General features: G+C 35.8%; 1 long non-coding RNA gene across 1 annotated transcript in view; it reads left to right on the forward strand.

Annotated features, from left to right (window-relative positions):
• The first annotated feature begins 8006 nt into the window (after positions 1 to 8006).
• Positions 8007 to 16048, forward strand: part of LOC139828926 (uncharacterized) — a 57805-nt gene continuing 49763 nt past the window's right edge. The window contains exon 1 of the long non-coding RNA XR_011741006.1: positions 8007 to 8174. This is a non-coding gene — a long non-coding RNA (uncharacterized lncRNA). The remainder of the gene's footprint in view (positions 8175 to 16048) is intronic.

A 16048-nucleotide genomic window follows, 5' to 3' on the forward strand; every position in this document is an offset into this window, starting at 1 on the left:
CGCAGTGAGGTACCGAATGCCTGGGGCAGCCCACACTCTCCTCCCCCATCACTCTTCTCCTGGTTGGGGTGGTGGGACAGGCCCTGGCTGCCCAGCCCTGCCCTACTGTCCCAGGGAACTGTTATCACTGGTCAGCCCTGGGGAGGCCCCAGGCCCTGCAGTGCCCTTGCAGAAATCGACAGGCTGGTGTCTTGCTGCCTGTGTGATAATGGAAGCAATAAATCCAATTATTCACCTGACTAAAGGAAAATATTCTTTAAGATGGACGAAGCATATAAAAATCTGCTAGTCTCATGCTGAAACAGACTGTTCAGAAAGTTGTACTGTGGCCTAAAAGGGAATTTTGCTGCTTTTATCCTGATTTTCTCTTCAGTAGTATTGTCTTCTAGCATTAATCATTCATTCTTCTTAGCCTGTGTAGCTATAATCTTTGTAAATATTTCAGAATTATGCTTTATGCATGCTGCCTTCATACCCTGGGAGCATGACAATGGCAACACAGGAAAGGAGGCTGGCTTCTTTAGAGCAAACCTCTTTCCAAGAAGACTTTGTTTCAAAGTCAAGAATGACAGTCGAAACTCAAAGCTTGGAAGATGCAGTAAAACTTAAAATTTAAGATTATGTTAGAACTTAATATTTTTTACATTTTACTCAGTACCTGTAGAGGAAACACAGGTTTCAGAAATACTACAAGTGCTGAAGTTCTGCAAGGAATAATGATTTGCTGGTGTCAATCTGTAGTAAAGATGAACTGAGAATACCTGGAAAGACTCCTTGAGAACATATCTGACTTTTAGTGAATATTGAGTTTGCATTTAGAATACCTTGTATATCTTACACTTCTCTGAAAATTCCCATTTATCTTTTCTTCTTGAAAAGTATTTCATCAAGCAAAACATAGATTGAAATATTTCTGGACCTTCTGCTTTCTGCTCTCTTGAAATCTATATATAAAACCAACCAACCAGTTTGCTAATCTACTCAATGACAGGAAATGTCTTTTCAGGTTGTGTTCTTTGGGGTTAACAAATCCTGTAACTCAAAACCTCTTCTACAAGAACACTTCAGAGTTCCATGTCGAGCTGATATCCTACAGGTTTATCCACTCCATTTCACTGAGACTGTGTTCTTGGGTTGGTAGTCTGTCCTTTCATGAATTATCTATCATTATGCCCCCAGAAGACCCAGCATTATAGTCACAGGTAACATGTTGAAACAAAAAACTTAGTTATGTTACCAGAAAGAAAAAAAAACCCCGGCAAAATATTTTCCTTTGTATGGGGTCTGGAAGGCTATTGAATTGAGTGATGGCCTCTCTGTGATAAGTTTCCTCTTAGGAATGAATCCATGTTTACTTATACTTTCTTTTAATTGGATGTCTGAATTTAACTTCTGTGGTGCATTAACTTATGTAATTAAGGGCTGATTAAAGCTTTGGTTTCAGTTTAAAACTCAGGCTGAACCAACTTAGTCTTTTAATAAAACTCATCACATTGCTCTATTTGTTTCCACTTCTGTATTTTCCAAAGACTGCATTGAATTAAAAACCCTGGGTGTAACGTTGTGAATGTTTGGGACGTGGATCAAGTGTCTAATAAGGTTTGTGACTATGCAAACAGGAAAAAGTGCCATAAAGGAACCAGAATATTTTATTATGAAGGTTGTGTATGGAATGCATGTGGCATACATTTTCCAAATGTGGAGGAAGGTCAGTTTCTGGCAGACTCTGAAGTTCATCGTCAGAAACTTTACTAGATCATACCAGAAATTTTCATCTACGACCAAAAACCCGTAAAAGCAGAAAGTTCTAGTCTCCATGGGTTTATGCTGTTCCTTGGGTTTTGGTGTGTTTGCTTGTTTTTTCTTTTACAACATTTAAAAATTTTTAGTGATGATCTTCAAATTTGGATAGTGTGACATAATTCTTCCTGAATGCCTGTATCTTCATTGAGATATAAGTTAAAGGAAATTGTTTATTAGAAATATCTTTTGGCTGTGACTTTAATTTACAATTAAAGGCAGAAAAATAATTACAAAGCAATTACACTGTAATTATTATTAACAAAGAGAAGCTTTGAAGCGTGAATATGAACTAAATATTTGAGGAACATACTGTCCTGATATGGACCATACAACTTCTTCAGAGCCTTAGGAAATGAAATGGTCTTATGTTCTGTCCCCAAGTATTGTTCTTTCAACTTCTTAAAGCTCTTGGAAAATATTCTTTTCCAGAGGAGAATATACGTGTAAGTAATATTTAAACAAACCTCAAAATGAACTGTTGGATGTTACATTTCTGGAGGTTCATATTCCTTTTTCATGGAGCTAATGGGTTTAGAATTTGGCCTAAACTGATACCTAGCTATTATATCTAAAATTACATCAGACTACTGGTCTGCCCATGGTCAAATCTGATTTGACTGAAACGATATATGCTTGTAGAGTTACCAGATTCTCCTCAGTCCCAGTCATGGGGTTCTGGAAGTTTTAGAAACTTTAGCTCAAATTTATTAATGATATATTTCAGTTGAAGTTGAAGAATGATTAAAAAATAGAATTAAAGGTTTTGCTTGTTGAAAATCAATCACATGCAGGCACTTTGGTTTTAGAGATCAATTTTTACTTTTAAAAGTACTTTTGTCATTATGGGTATATCTTTTTTCTCCACAATTTTCATATTTTAATTCCACTTGTACTACAAATAGATGTAGAAAGGGATAAGAATTGCTTTTCTATATGAAAAAAATGACCGATTGCTGAAAAATATTTTTTGTAGTGTAACACTGATTTTAATGTTTTCTGATTTAGAAAAAAATCTTTATTTTTCATACTGTTCCTATACATATATCTATCAACAAAGTATTAATCTTAAAAATATAAAGAAATAATGATGCTTTACTCCTTAAGTAAAAAAATATCTTCAGAATAGTTACATTCCTGAAAACTGTAAACTGTTTAATTTGTGAGAAGAGCTCATGTTTTTAAAATGGAAAGCTGTTTTGTTAATATATATTCAACCAGGTCTACTACTAAAAAGAAATTAGATGTTTTAAGAAAATGGATATTCTTCTTGGTAATATATTCTAACAGTGAGCTGTTGAAGAAACTTGGAGCATATGGATATTTTTGAAATAGGCACCGAAATACAAAAACCAAACCATGCTTTTACCTGTACTGCTTCTGGATGTAGCAAAGATTCTACATAGCTGTAATTTCCTTGTATTACTATGAAAATTATAACACAGCAGCTGAATTTATGATACTGTTTATAATGCATACACTTGCATATCTTGCAGAAAATCAATATAGTCATGTCACGAGACTGCATCATAATAGAATCCTAGTTTACTAGCATTTAATATCACAGCATTTTAAAAAATGTTTTTAAAATGCCATAGGATTTACAATCGCCTCCTTATACTATAGAAAGGGAGAACTAAAGAAGGAGATACTAGCCAGAAGATATGAATTTAAGTCAACTGTGGGAAGGAAGCAAAGTATTACCTATTAAGATAGGTAAATTTCAACAATTTGAATTTACCTGACAGGCTGTTGAAATTACTGCTTATACTAAAAACTGTGAATGTGATGCCTTTTTTAAAGGAAAGGTGTTACTTGAAAAGATGAGAAGTCATATTCAGTCTCTTCAGTTTCAGAAAGAATTATACTTACATCTGAATTTGAACTTTCATTTGAATCTGTGGGTAGACTGAAGTCCAAATTTTCTTCTTTTCCTGGCATGTATAGGAATCGTTTGCGGTATTGCCAATTCATGCTTTTTGGATGTACTTCCTAATGTAGTCGTCTTAGATATAGCCCATATAAACTGCATTGTAGACAGCGGCTTTTTATGTGCAATTACTGTGTGGAGACAAAAAGACAACAAATCAGATGAATATTCTGCATCCAAAGAACTGTTCTTTGCTACAGCACTTCAGCACAACCTTCCTTTCCTAGTGCCATCTAGAGGAGGCACACTTTATTGTTTTATTTTATTTATTTTATTTTATTTTATTTTATTTTATTTTATTTTATTTTATGTTATTTTATGTTATTTTATTTATTTTTTTCTCCTCCGCCCGGTCCCTTATTTAGAAGCACAAGGAACACCCAGGAGAAGATGGAGTGGTTTTCTCCCAGACCTCTGTCAGCCTGGCTGCCCTGCTCCCAGCCCAGGGATTTGAGCCGCCTCCTTGTTAGCGGGGGCGCTCCCTTCTGTTTTGATGTTTTGGTGGTTTCGTGATTGCCACCAATTTCCTGCAGCCAAAACATAAATTTGTCATAACGCTAAGCCTGTGAAAACTAATTGAAATAAATCAGCCGTGACCACTTAGGGCCAATTGTGACGGTTAGAAAAGGGGTAATGGAACATCATAATTAGTTGCTGTTTCACAGTGCTCACCTGAAATTTTTGCACAGATTGGGGAACGCTGGATTGCTTAAGTAAGTATTTGCACGCAAACTAGTGATATTTGATCCACCTCAGTGTCAAGTGCTTCCATAACTTTAAAAATTAAAGAAGCGGAGAGTCTCAAGTGGATTCCAGTCGGCAGTTTGATTCAGATTTTATTATCAGCAATGGGTCTATAATAAGCATGAACTGTCCTCTCAGATTAGCTATGCCTCAGCAACTACCCACTCTGCCTCTCCCTCCTCCCCTGCCTTTCCCTGAAAATGGGAGAGGCCATCTGCAGGCTTTAACTCGCTATTCAAGCTGGCTGCTAGGATTCTGGATCAAACAAGGCAATATATGTGCTTGTCTTCCCACAAAATGATCTTTCTTTCAGGTCTGAAAAAAATCCTCCTCTGCCCTCCTGCCCTTTACTTTCTCCTTTGCGTGCCCTCCATGCTCTTAAAATATGGCATTAGGTAGACAAACGTGAAATGTAACCTAATGATTGGGCTTTTCAGTTGAAAACCAGTGGGATTGGTCTCCTCCATAAACAGCAGAATGAATTGTAATGATAAAGCTTTTCATATACAAACAACATCCTTAAGCAGTTGCACGTACTTGTTTGTTTTGCAGAAATTGTACTTGATACCCAGTTTCATCTGACTTATAATTTGGCAGCTTATAACTGCATTGACAAACATGAATTGCATAACGCTTTTCAAGCACAATGACTGAAAAAGCATTTCCTTTGTTTTGGTGCTTTCTACAATACCGATAGACTAATTACCACAATGATTGATCTCTGGTGATGTCCCTTTAGTAAACTCTGGAGCTTATAATTAATGCCCTCTTGTTATGGGCATTATGAACTTGCTACATTGCTCAGTGAGTGTGCAGAAATTCTGGAAGTAAAAGAGCTTAAATGGAGACTGACAAAAACACCAACAATAGCCTGCTTTTAACAGAAGTGAGATTTCTGTGTTCCCTGAAGCCAACATCCCTGAGTCATTGTGTGGCATAAAGAGGACACTTAAGTTACCGAAGCAGTGAACTCCTTCCAAATTGATTAAAACAATAAATCTGTCAGGGAAAAGAAAATTTTGAAATGACTTAATCCATTACATACCAAATGGGAAAATCTGGTTTGGAGTGATATCTAGGCATACAATGCATGTTATCCTTTGCAATTAAATGTAACTTGCCGTAAGAATTCTCATGGCAAACAGATGTGTTGCCAAACAGAGGGGCATGCTTAAGCTCAGGTGAGAGATCATAAATGTTGTTTTTTTCATGAGTGCAGGAATAGTGAAAACTGTCTCCTTTGGATCCAGATGCTGCTGGTGGTGAAAGCAATGCTGAAACTTTCAATTTTTTTGTAGCTCTAAAGTCAGTGTTTGTAAACAGAAAGATGGAATATAAACATGCATGTTCTTTGGTGGCATGATTGTCTGTAGGAAATACGTATTGTCTTTTATACAGTACAAACCACTATAACTTAAAAATTCTGTGACCCATTTTTTAGATTTATTTGCACTAAACAAGTTGTTTTAAGGAAAAAGGAAAAAAAGCAAACCGTTTATACTGATTTTAGAAAATCTGAAAGATTATGTTCATTTCTGTAAATCACATTTTATTCTTGAACAATAAAGTGCATAGTTCCAAAGGAAAGCCTGTAATCTGTGGACTGTGTAGAGTTAAACTGACAGACTAAACACTGAGTTATAATTTGGAGAAGATAGAAGTGTTGAAAATCTAGACTTGGCTTTTTAGATCCTGTGATCCTAAACCCTGCTTAGTTATCTACTATTGAAAAGTCAGGCTTTGGTATACAGCTCACCAAAAATATTTAGTAAATGTGAAAACAGGAGAAAGAAATTGAGATCATCTTTATGATGTTATGTAGTGTTCTAAACATCTATTTATAAATACAGAGTTCTACCTGCTTTTCTTACTGAGAAAAATAACATCTCTTGAAAGCAGGGTTCAAAAATGTTTTGCTTGGAGATGCCAAAGTAGAAAAAATAATGGAGTTAAGGAATGAGTAAAAGGTATATTAAATGCTTTAAAAAAGCCAGAAAACAAAGTAAAATGCCCTAGAAGTTGATATATTGCTTATGTATATTATGGCTGTTTAAAGAATGAAAAGTCAGGAGACCCATAATATGTTGTGAAAGCTTTGTACTTGGCTTGATGCAATTATTGGTATTCTAAAATGTATTTGCTTTCAAGATACCCCGTGCAGCCTGCTGAAGAACCATTAGTCATTTATCACACTAATACTCTGCTGCGACTTAGTTCATATGGCTTCTGGACTCAAATGGAATGGACTGGATGCTGATATAAATCCCATTCCATTAATTTTGATTTTGTTCTTGAAGCCTTTATTTTATTTTTATTAAAAATACATGACCAGGAAAGCTGATGTTTTATCCTATGAACTAGAACCAGACACTTTGTTTAATTTCCAAATTAGACAGTATTTCTTTTTTGTTATATTGTGTGTGCTAATGGTCTGTAAGCATGGGGGCTGAGTTGGAAAATCAAGGCGGGCAAGGCAAATAATGTAGAGTGCCATGCCTGTCTTGCTGAACTCTCCCTGGTTTACTGCATTATTAAATATTGCATAAATTATTCAATGTCCTTTATATCAAACAAATATTTTTTTGCAAGCAGTACTGTGTGAACAAATGAGTATTAAGTAAAACCCCCAGACAGAAATGAAATGGTGTTTCTTTTTTGTTCCTTGTAAAAAAGCCACTGCTCTTTTTTTTTTTTTTTTTTTTTAAATTATTATCACTCAGGCAATTGAAGGAATGGTGACAATTATGTGAACTACTCACTTTTTGTGTGATATTAAAATACTCCCTTTCTGAGGCAACCAGCACCTGGTGCAGGACATTACATTGAGGGGAAAGGCAAATGCAGCATGTTAGGTCTGGGCTGTCCTTGGTCACTCGCTGTGGCAGGTGAGTTGCCCTCATGCAGGTGAGACAGTGCAGTTGTTGGTGTTTTGGCAGCAACAACCTACTTAGTATGAGTGTAGCCCCATTAGCTGGTTAGAGCCTGGCCACAAAATCTGCTGCAGAGAAGGCTTGCTGGGAAAAGGAAATAATGTCACATGAAAAACAACCACACCCGTGTATTCAGCCTTAAGTATCTAGTGGCCAGAGACTACTCATTTTTATTTGGCTTTTTAATCTCTTTGTGTAGGGCTGTATGATCCTCAGGCACCTCAGGAACTTTCCTCATGTGAACCATTCCATTATATGCATGAAGATGACACTCCTATTTGTATGTGCAAAAATACTAGCTGGTTCAGGCCTCTTGAAAGAGACTTACTGTTGAAGAGGGTCTTGAAATGAGGAGGTGTCTGGAGAGGAGGGGATAAAAAAAAAAGGCACCGTATGAAATAAAAATGTTTTTAATGTGCATGGAAGGTGGCTGGGGGGAAGGCTGTGTTTTGTTTTGTGTGTGTGTTTTGTTGTTGTTGTTGTTTTTTCCTTTTCTTTTTTCTTTTTTTTTCCTTTTTTTTTTTTTTTTTTTTCCCCAACAAGGGGGAAGGTTCCCTGTATGAGCACTTGTTCTGAATATTGCGTGGTCAGATTAGCCATGCTGCTCTGAGCAGTTTAAGGAGGTCTGGGAACTTAGTAATACCTTCCTCTGCCACCCTCCACACCCATAGCAACAGCAAGGAGATGAACTAAATAGCAGAGAAATAAGGAACCAGGGATGAATAATGGCCCCTAATTCTAGAATGAGGAGTGGTGAATGCATTGCTGAGGTTTGTGCATCTTTCCGTTTCAAATAACTAGAAACCTGTAGGGGGAATCGGGCTGTGGGGAGAGAGAGGTCAGGGACTAGGGAGACTCCAGGCTTCATTACCAGATTTTGTTCTTCAGCTTTTCACAAATGAAGGGGTCGGTAGAGGGAATTCCCGTGCCTGATCTGTGGAGAGCTGGAAAGGAAGTAGAGGTTTATTAAGCTGCTCTTATTCTCATGGTTTATTTACAAAGATGTTGGTTTTACAAAGGGTGAACCTATGCCTCTTGTGGAAAACAGTTTATAGATTCACTGCTTAGTACAGAGACAAACTGATTTTATTTTGTTTTATTCTGGGGGGGTTTGACTTAAGCAAGTCCATGTTTCTGTGTGCATGTATTCATTTTGCTATGGTTTTCCTTGGAGAAGACAACTGTCTTCAGTTTGTTTTTAGTCTCTGAAAACACGCGGGGTAGATTTTGTCACTTGGCCTCAGTCTGCCCTACGCCACGTGTGATATCATGAAAACCTTTTATAGCAGCATCTATGTTAATTGTGCTCAAAGGTGAAAATGAAGTGGTATTTACATGTTAGAGGCTGCGCCAGTATCCACATTTTTTTTTTCCAGTTGCATTTTATTAAAATAAATACTTGATGACCACATACTATTTGATTTCTGAGCAAGAGGCTTACTGTAGTTGCTGTTATCAACAAAGCCATACTGTACAAAGGGAAGTGTTTATAATTGTTTACTGTGCTGCAGCAACATCCACAGGGTGTGAGCAGGAAGGGGCACCCTCTCTGGTTCACGTCGTGTAAACAGAGGAAATCATAGTCCTGGTTCCTGGAGAGTTTATAGCCTTAAATCCTGTTTTTTCTTTCATTTCACGCTTTCTCTTTAATCCTAAATCATAAACAATGATCAGCCATTTTTCACAAAGAGAATTTTTCTTTTCATGAAAACATTAATACTTGTATTGCATCAGTTTAAAATTACTTACTGAATTCATCTGTTGTGTGATATGAGAAATTATGTGGGACAATACAAAATGGTGCATAATGGAGGGATAAAGGGCAGGATTTTAAAATAGCGAAACACTGCTACTTAGGAAGTTAAAGGAGTTAAATTTCACAGATATAGTTCAACACTCAGGAAAATCAAATCAATTGTTTTAGACTGCTAGCTAGACAATGTGGGACCTTTATTGTGTGAAACATACTCGGAGAACTGTTTTGTTAGTTTGTTTCACCAGTCTGAAATCACTCTTCGTCTGGTCCTAAACTTTTATTAATTCCTAGAGATGTCCATTAAACCTTATTTGATTTCTAAAAGGAAGGTGATCATATTAACAGCTACGTAGAGGAGCAGCACTGTTTTTTTTTTTTTTAAATAAATTTACATTCAGAAACCTAGATTTTCTGGACAATTGATATTGCAGGTCTTTGTATTTTATTTTTTTTTAAACTTTAAGTAATCTGAAAGCAATGAGTTCTTTCCTTTGCGGATTAGCTACCACAACTACTTTATCATTTTCTTATAGATGAAGCACATTGCAAAGAATAAGTTGGTTTAGGACATATATTTTAGAATGTATAGTTAGGACATATTATAAAAATAGTGTCTAGTATGTATTATTATTGAGAAATGCTACAGAAATTAACTTTTTTATTTCAAATTTCACCGGGTGCACTTTTCATATGGAAAGTCCTACTTACAGGTTCCCTTTTTAAACAGATTTTATTAAATTTCCATAATAACAACTAAAATTTCCAAATAATTTTTTTCACATTTTCACATTTTCACATTTTTTTTCTTTCATTTGTATCTTACATAGTGCATTTGCTCCATTTTCTTTGTTATTTGAGAGTCCAAAAGCTCTGAGTATGATTGTTTTGCCTTTATTTTAAAAGGAAAATGAGACCATACTGTAAATCCATGTTTTTATATGTTACACTAAAAAAAGTAAATAAGGACTCTTAAAGTTATAATCTACTGATAAACAATCTTGTCCTCCAAATATTGTGTGCTTTGACCTAATGGGTGTTTCATGACTTGTGTGTCTGGAGAATTTCATACAGCAGTTTTATATATGAAGGCCAGTAATTGCACTTCTGGCAGATGAGTTCAATTGATATTCAATGTTTTTTTTTTTATTAAAAACAAACAAAACCACCACCACCAAAAACCAAACCAAACAACCAAACAAAAACCCAACTCCTAGCAGCATTTAGAAAATTATACACAGAGAATTCAAGAAATCCTCTATTTGTCAACATTTTATTAGGATATGAATATTGTTGGGTATCAGCTTTCAAGTTTTGTTTTGGGAGTAGTCTCGTGCACATACAGAATATTTTTCAAATTTCTGTGCTTTAAAAATAAGCCTTTTTCATAGGGGATAAACTGCATTTGTAGTTTCAGACTACTCTGAAGGCTTTATTGCTTTGTGTAATGGGAAGAAAACATGGCAAAATACATTAGAAATGAATTGGTTTTGATCATATATCCTTTTTAGTTTAATAATTTTACTCTTCCTTACTGATATTTTAAATTTGCTTTATAACCTTTCTTTTAAGAAATTTTACAGCATGTTTTAGAAATTAAGTTCGTTTTAGATTTGCCTCAAAGACCAATGGGAATAAGAAATTATCTTCAGGAATTTGTTATAATTACATTATATCCACATGAGCACCAAAAGAATTTAGCATGATTAATGCTATTATAAGACATATGAGGGTCAGGAACAATAGTTTGTGCCTGTTCTAAAGAGAATTAAGTACTTGTGCAAGAAAAAACTCAAGAATTTAGACTAGCATTTATTTTATAGTTGAGAAAATAGAGACAGTAGTTGTTTTATTAACTACTTCGGCAGTTGGCCGATGAGAAGTGTAGTAGTAAATCTGACAACTTTGACTTCTGTTGTGGATGAAAGCTGACAAGTGGAATGAACTTGTAGAGAATTATACAGCAAGTTTTCTTCTCTGTTTTCACTAGAGCACGTTAATTGAAATGACTCAAAATTTACTCCACTTTATCTTGGAATTACCTATCACCCGCACAATAAAACAATGCTCTTTATGCTTCAAATAGTATATTTTTGGTATTGTGTATATATATTAAGGCAAGTCTTGTGAATTTACTGTTTGCCTGGGTTCTAACGAGAGACAAAAAAATGAGTTTCAGCACTGCCTGTGCCGTAAACTGCTGTTGTTCAGCCCTGCACGTGGCTTCATCCTCGGCTCTTGGACACTGCGATGCAACCTCTGGCTTTATCCTGGTGCTGTCAAAGGTGGAACGGGATCCGTTATAACCTATTCTTGAGGATTTGTGTGCAAATTGAGGGACGATAAATGCTAAACCAAAATCTTCTATTAAAAAAGTCTCAAACACCGAGCAGTCTCACAGAAATGTTGCAGAGCAAAGCCAACCTGCCCTGCAAGACACAGCGGTGTTTAAAGCAATATGAACAAAGTATCAATTTTCCTCCTAAACTTCCTGCTCTAGCCCCCGTTTTCATCCTTCCAGGAAAGATGGCTGTTGTCAAAGGAACTTTAAACATTAGCCTGTGTATTATCTTAATATGTTACTCTTGATCCCTTACCTTACTTTTACAAGCAAGTGTTGTTTAGTACAGGCTGAATTTTGTCCCCCTGTGCATTTCTTCTGCAGCTCTGTGTGTAAATGTGTAAAGAGAACATCTATTATTCTGTGATGGTATTAACTATCTTGTACAGCATTATTTGGTGTGACAGTGCTTTTGACAGTGCTTTAGTTGTCCGTAATCCAGTTGTCATTATGTGCGTGTGGTTAGGGTTTTGTTTCGTTTTGTTTAACTGCATTGAAATAGGTTGCTTTATTCTTTTTCTGAGGGAGGACAGGTAGCGGAGGAGCGAATTTTTTTATTTTTAGCTATTAATTTAAGTGTGATTTGATCTGAATGTTGGGTTTATTAGCATACTTGGTGTTTATGATGCTATTAAATGAAATATTGTGTCTGAGACTGTGTTCTTAACGCTGGTTTACTCAGTTCACTAAAAAGTAGAAATTGAGCTATTTTTTGTGCCTCATGTAGCCCTACTGCTAGCTAAGGAGTTTGTTTTGTAGTAACTATTAAACATGGCTTGGATAATTCCTTTATATAATGGTCACTGTCTTTACAAGACCATTTTTTAGTTAACAGTAGTCAAACGACAGAATAACCGTGAATGGAATTTCACTGTCAATGGGATTAACCATAACCTTTTATACCTTTTATACCAGTATTTCTGTTTTACTCTGCACATGCTGTTTACTGATTATTTCCTTCTGCCCCACCCCCCATTCCTCCTTGCTATCTTTGATGGCAATATAGAAAAAAATTGTAACCTAAGGACTATGATAGGTGACAGGTTTGACTTTAAATATTTTTTTTCTCGTATTTTGGCATCCATTCAGTAGATCTGTTTTTTTGTTTGTTTGTTTTTTGTGGTTGTTTTTTTTTTTTTTGTTAGTTTGTTTGTTTGTTTTTCAGTTGAATCATCAGTTGTGGGAAACACAGGACAAAAAACCTTTAGAAGGGAACAAAATAATATACTTTTTTCATGTATAAGTACACAAAGAGCATTTATCGATGAATCATACAGAGGGAAACACGGTCCAAGCGCACTGCTGGCCACAGGCAGCCACAGCCAGATGTCCTGAATACTGTGGTAGTTTTGAGGAGGTTGTCTCGTCCAATCCCCCTTCTCAAGCAGGGCCACCTATAGCCAGTTCCCTGGGACTATGAAATGAACCTGAAGTTCTTTCTATTTGTCTAATAGCTGTTGAATCTCTTTGTACTTTTGATTTTCTTCATTACAATATAATATTTAAAACCCTTTTATTTTAAAAAATGAAGGTTAAGTGTTTGACATAATCCCGTGGTTCAAAGACTATACAGCAAATATTTGAAAGGGACACAGGAGGGGCATTTGAGCTGGAGATCCAACAAGGGGCAGAGACAACAGATGAGCCATTGGGGCTCTGTGTGTCAGAGCGCTCTGAGCACACAGTCATGTTTTTTGACTTGCTGCCTTGAGCGATTTATCAGGAGGAAGATGGATTTGGATTAACATGGTTTAGCACATCACCAGCACACACAAGTATACTTCTGCTTCTAGTGGCAGAAGCCGAGCTGAATATGCTGTATGTATTAGTAGATGCTCTAAGAGGGAATGCAGTGAGATTGCTATTCAAACTGTGCAGAAAAATACCTGTTTCTGTACAATAAAAACTCCTTCTGAACTGAATGTTCATATGAGTTTGGTAAAACAGCTTTCCATACCATGCGTTTTGCGTGCGTTTACATGATATCATCTTTTAACAACATGCTTGAGGCAGTGATGAGGTTTTTATATTTAAGTGTAGAATTCATTTCTTTAAAAGCTGTCTTAGTGGGATGTAACAATAATTTAGTAGGTACAATATATTAATTAGGAGAGTTTTGTCTGACAGTTTGGAAAATAATGGTTTAATATAGAAGAGCTAAATAGTGATTATTTTCTTTGTCTCTAAAAATCTGTCAGTAAGATTGTAGGTGCAAATAGATGAGATGTGCATTACCTTGTGGTCTTTGTAAGTCAACTGCTCATTAGACAAATATAAGAAGCGACAGGCTTCTTACATCACCGCTTTAGAATGATCACAAATTTCATTTCAAGTTTGCCTAGTCATTTTCTACCCCAAATCTGGAAGAAGTCTCCCTTTAGATTGTTAAATTTCTGTTTACAGAAAAGGAGCTTGAACTGGTTTGAGGTTGGGGGTGAGAGGTTTGCTGTCTGTTGCTTTCACACCTCCAATTTGGATAATGCATGCATTTACCTAACCTGCTTCTGCGTGCTTAAGGTTCCTGCATATTTAAAGGCTGGGTATTCAGGGATTATCTGTCGTGCTTTTTCTTTTTGTTTTGATCACGCAAGGAGAGGATACTAGCCCACATAACCAGAGCAGAAGGGTGGCTTTTTTTCCAATTTCCAAAGATTTACTTTTACCACATGTTCTGCCAGACATTGCATTTTGAGGGGGGAAAAGTTACCAGTCTGAGTGTGCAACTTTATAAATCATGCGTCTGTGGAATCCTTGCTTGTTAACACGCACAAGGCATTTAGCTTAAATGCACAATATTCCTTTTCAGTCAGTCCTTAACAGTGAAGCAGGAAATCTTAAAGGCAGGCATATGATAATCGGAACAGTGCTATGAACAACTGCCAGTAGCAGGGAAAGAAAATATTAAAACTATAATTAACGCTCAAGGAAAATACAATTACAAAGTGCCTTACGAGGCATCAGTTGATTAAAATTTCATGTTTATATATGACAAAACAGAAAATTACATTTATTTTACCAAGAAAGCTGGGAAAAACTGACAGTAATGCAAAGCAACACAGAGCATCACTTAATTAGCTCTCCACTGTAGATTTGTTGCTCTGCTCCTTAAATTATATTTCAAATAAGGTTCAAACTGTTGTATAGTTAATTAAAAACATACTGTACATATTTTGTTTTGTAATCATGACAGCTCCCTTCACCCTCCCTGCCTTCCCTGAGAATAGTAGCAGATACACTGGTAGAATAAGTGAAAAAGAGATCAGCCTGATGTGTCCGAGGGAAGGAGTATTTTGCTACACAGCTTAATTAAGCCTGAGGTTGGATAAAAAGAGGTTCCATGTTCTGGTGACTCTCTGACTCTTGTTTTCAATGTAGATAACTAATTTTCATTTTCAAATGAATGTAACTGAATTAAAAAAGGTGGTTTTGGTCTTTTTTTTCTCCCAGTGTTAAATCCTTAATCCCATTTTAAGTACCAGCAGTATTAATGACAGTTAACTGTAATTACTGCATGTGTACTTTGATTCAGAAAACAAAACAAAACAGAGGGTTAAGGATTGGTATCACACTACTAGTATTCTGTGTTGCAAATTATTTGCAGATGAGGTTAATTGACCCATCTCACTCCACAGCTTTTATTCTGACATGCAGGTCGCAAATTGAATCATAAACTCGTACAGTAATAATCAGCACATACCCTTTAAAGACTATCCCTGATGAGACTCAGTATGAAATAAACAGTTACATTTCTCAAAACCTGCTCTGAATTAGCATCCACAGCACAGTTTGTAGTATTAAAAAAATCCTGTTTTAACATAATTACGTACATATTTTCATATATTAGTGAATATGTTAATTTACAGTAATTGTATAATGACCTATTTTTATTCAATGTTTCATTTTAGCAAATTTCTCAAATTGATTATTATAGAATTTTCTTAGATGTAATTGCTAATTTCAAAACCATACAGAAATTAAGTGTAGAGACTTCAAAAGCTGATCTTATGTTTCGCAGTGCCACATAATTAGTTTCCCTTGATTCTCTAAAAAAATGTATGCATCCAAAAGTCATAGTGTCTGTAGCAAGTGATCTCTAATGCAATGGAAAACAATGTAAGTTAAGCCAATTTTAGTAGTTTCCCATATGAAACTAGTTTTAATGAAGCTCTCCCAGCACTGTACCCACCATGAAAATTTGAATGATATACTGTGGCTTTGAAAGCATGAGAATTGTATGTCTTACAATTCAAAGCAGGAAACAAAAGAAGAGTGATGGAAGCAATTCATTCCTCTTTCTAAATATGTTTCACTTTAGAAATACTTCGGGAGCGGTCACAATATTCAAGCTATGGAGCAAGATCTAATTTGAACTATAAACTGTCTAGAATTTCTGAGAGTTGAGTGGGAAAAAATACATTGCCTAACTCAAATTATCTAATTTTATTGAATCGTGTTGAGTAAAATATATAAAGTAGAGGTAGAATCTCATTTCAGTTGAACATCAAGAGGACCCAGTAGACAGTATCATGAGATTTTGATCTTGGAATATC

Source organism: Patagioenas fasciata, chromosome 1, assembly GCF_037038585.1.
Source record: "Patagioenas fasciata isolate bPatFas1 chromosome 1, bPatFas1.hap1, whole genome shotgun sequence".
In the NCBI taxonomy this organism is placed as follows: domain Eukaryota; kingdom Metazoa; phylum Chordata; class Aves; order Columbiformes; family Columbidae; genus Patagioenas; species Patagioenas fasciata.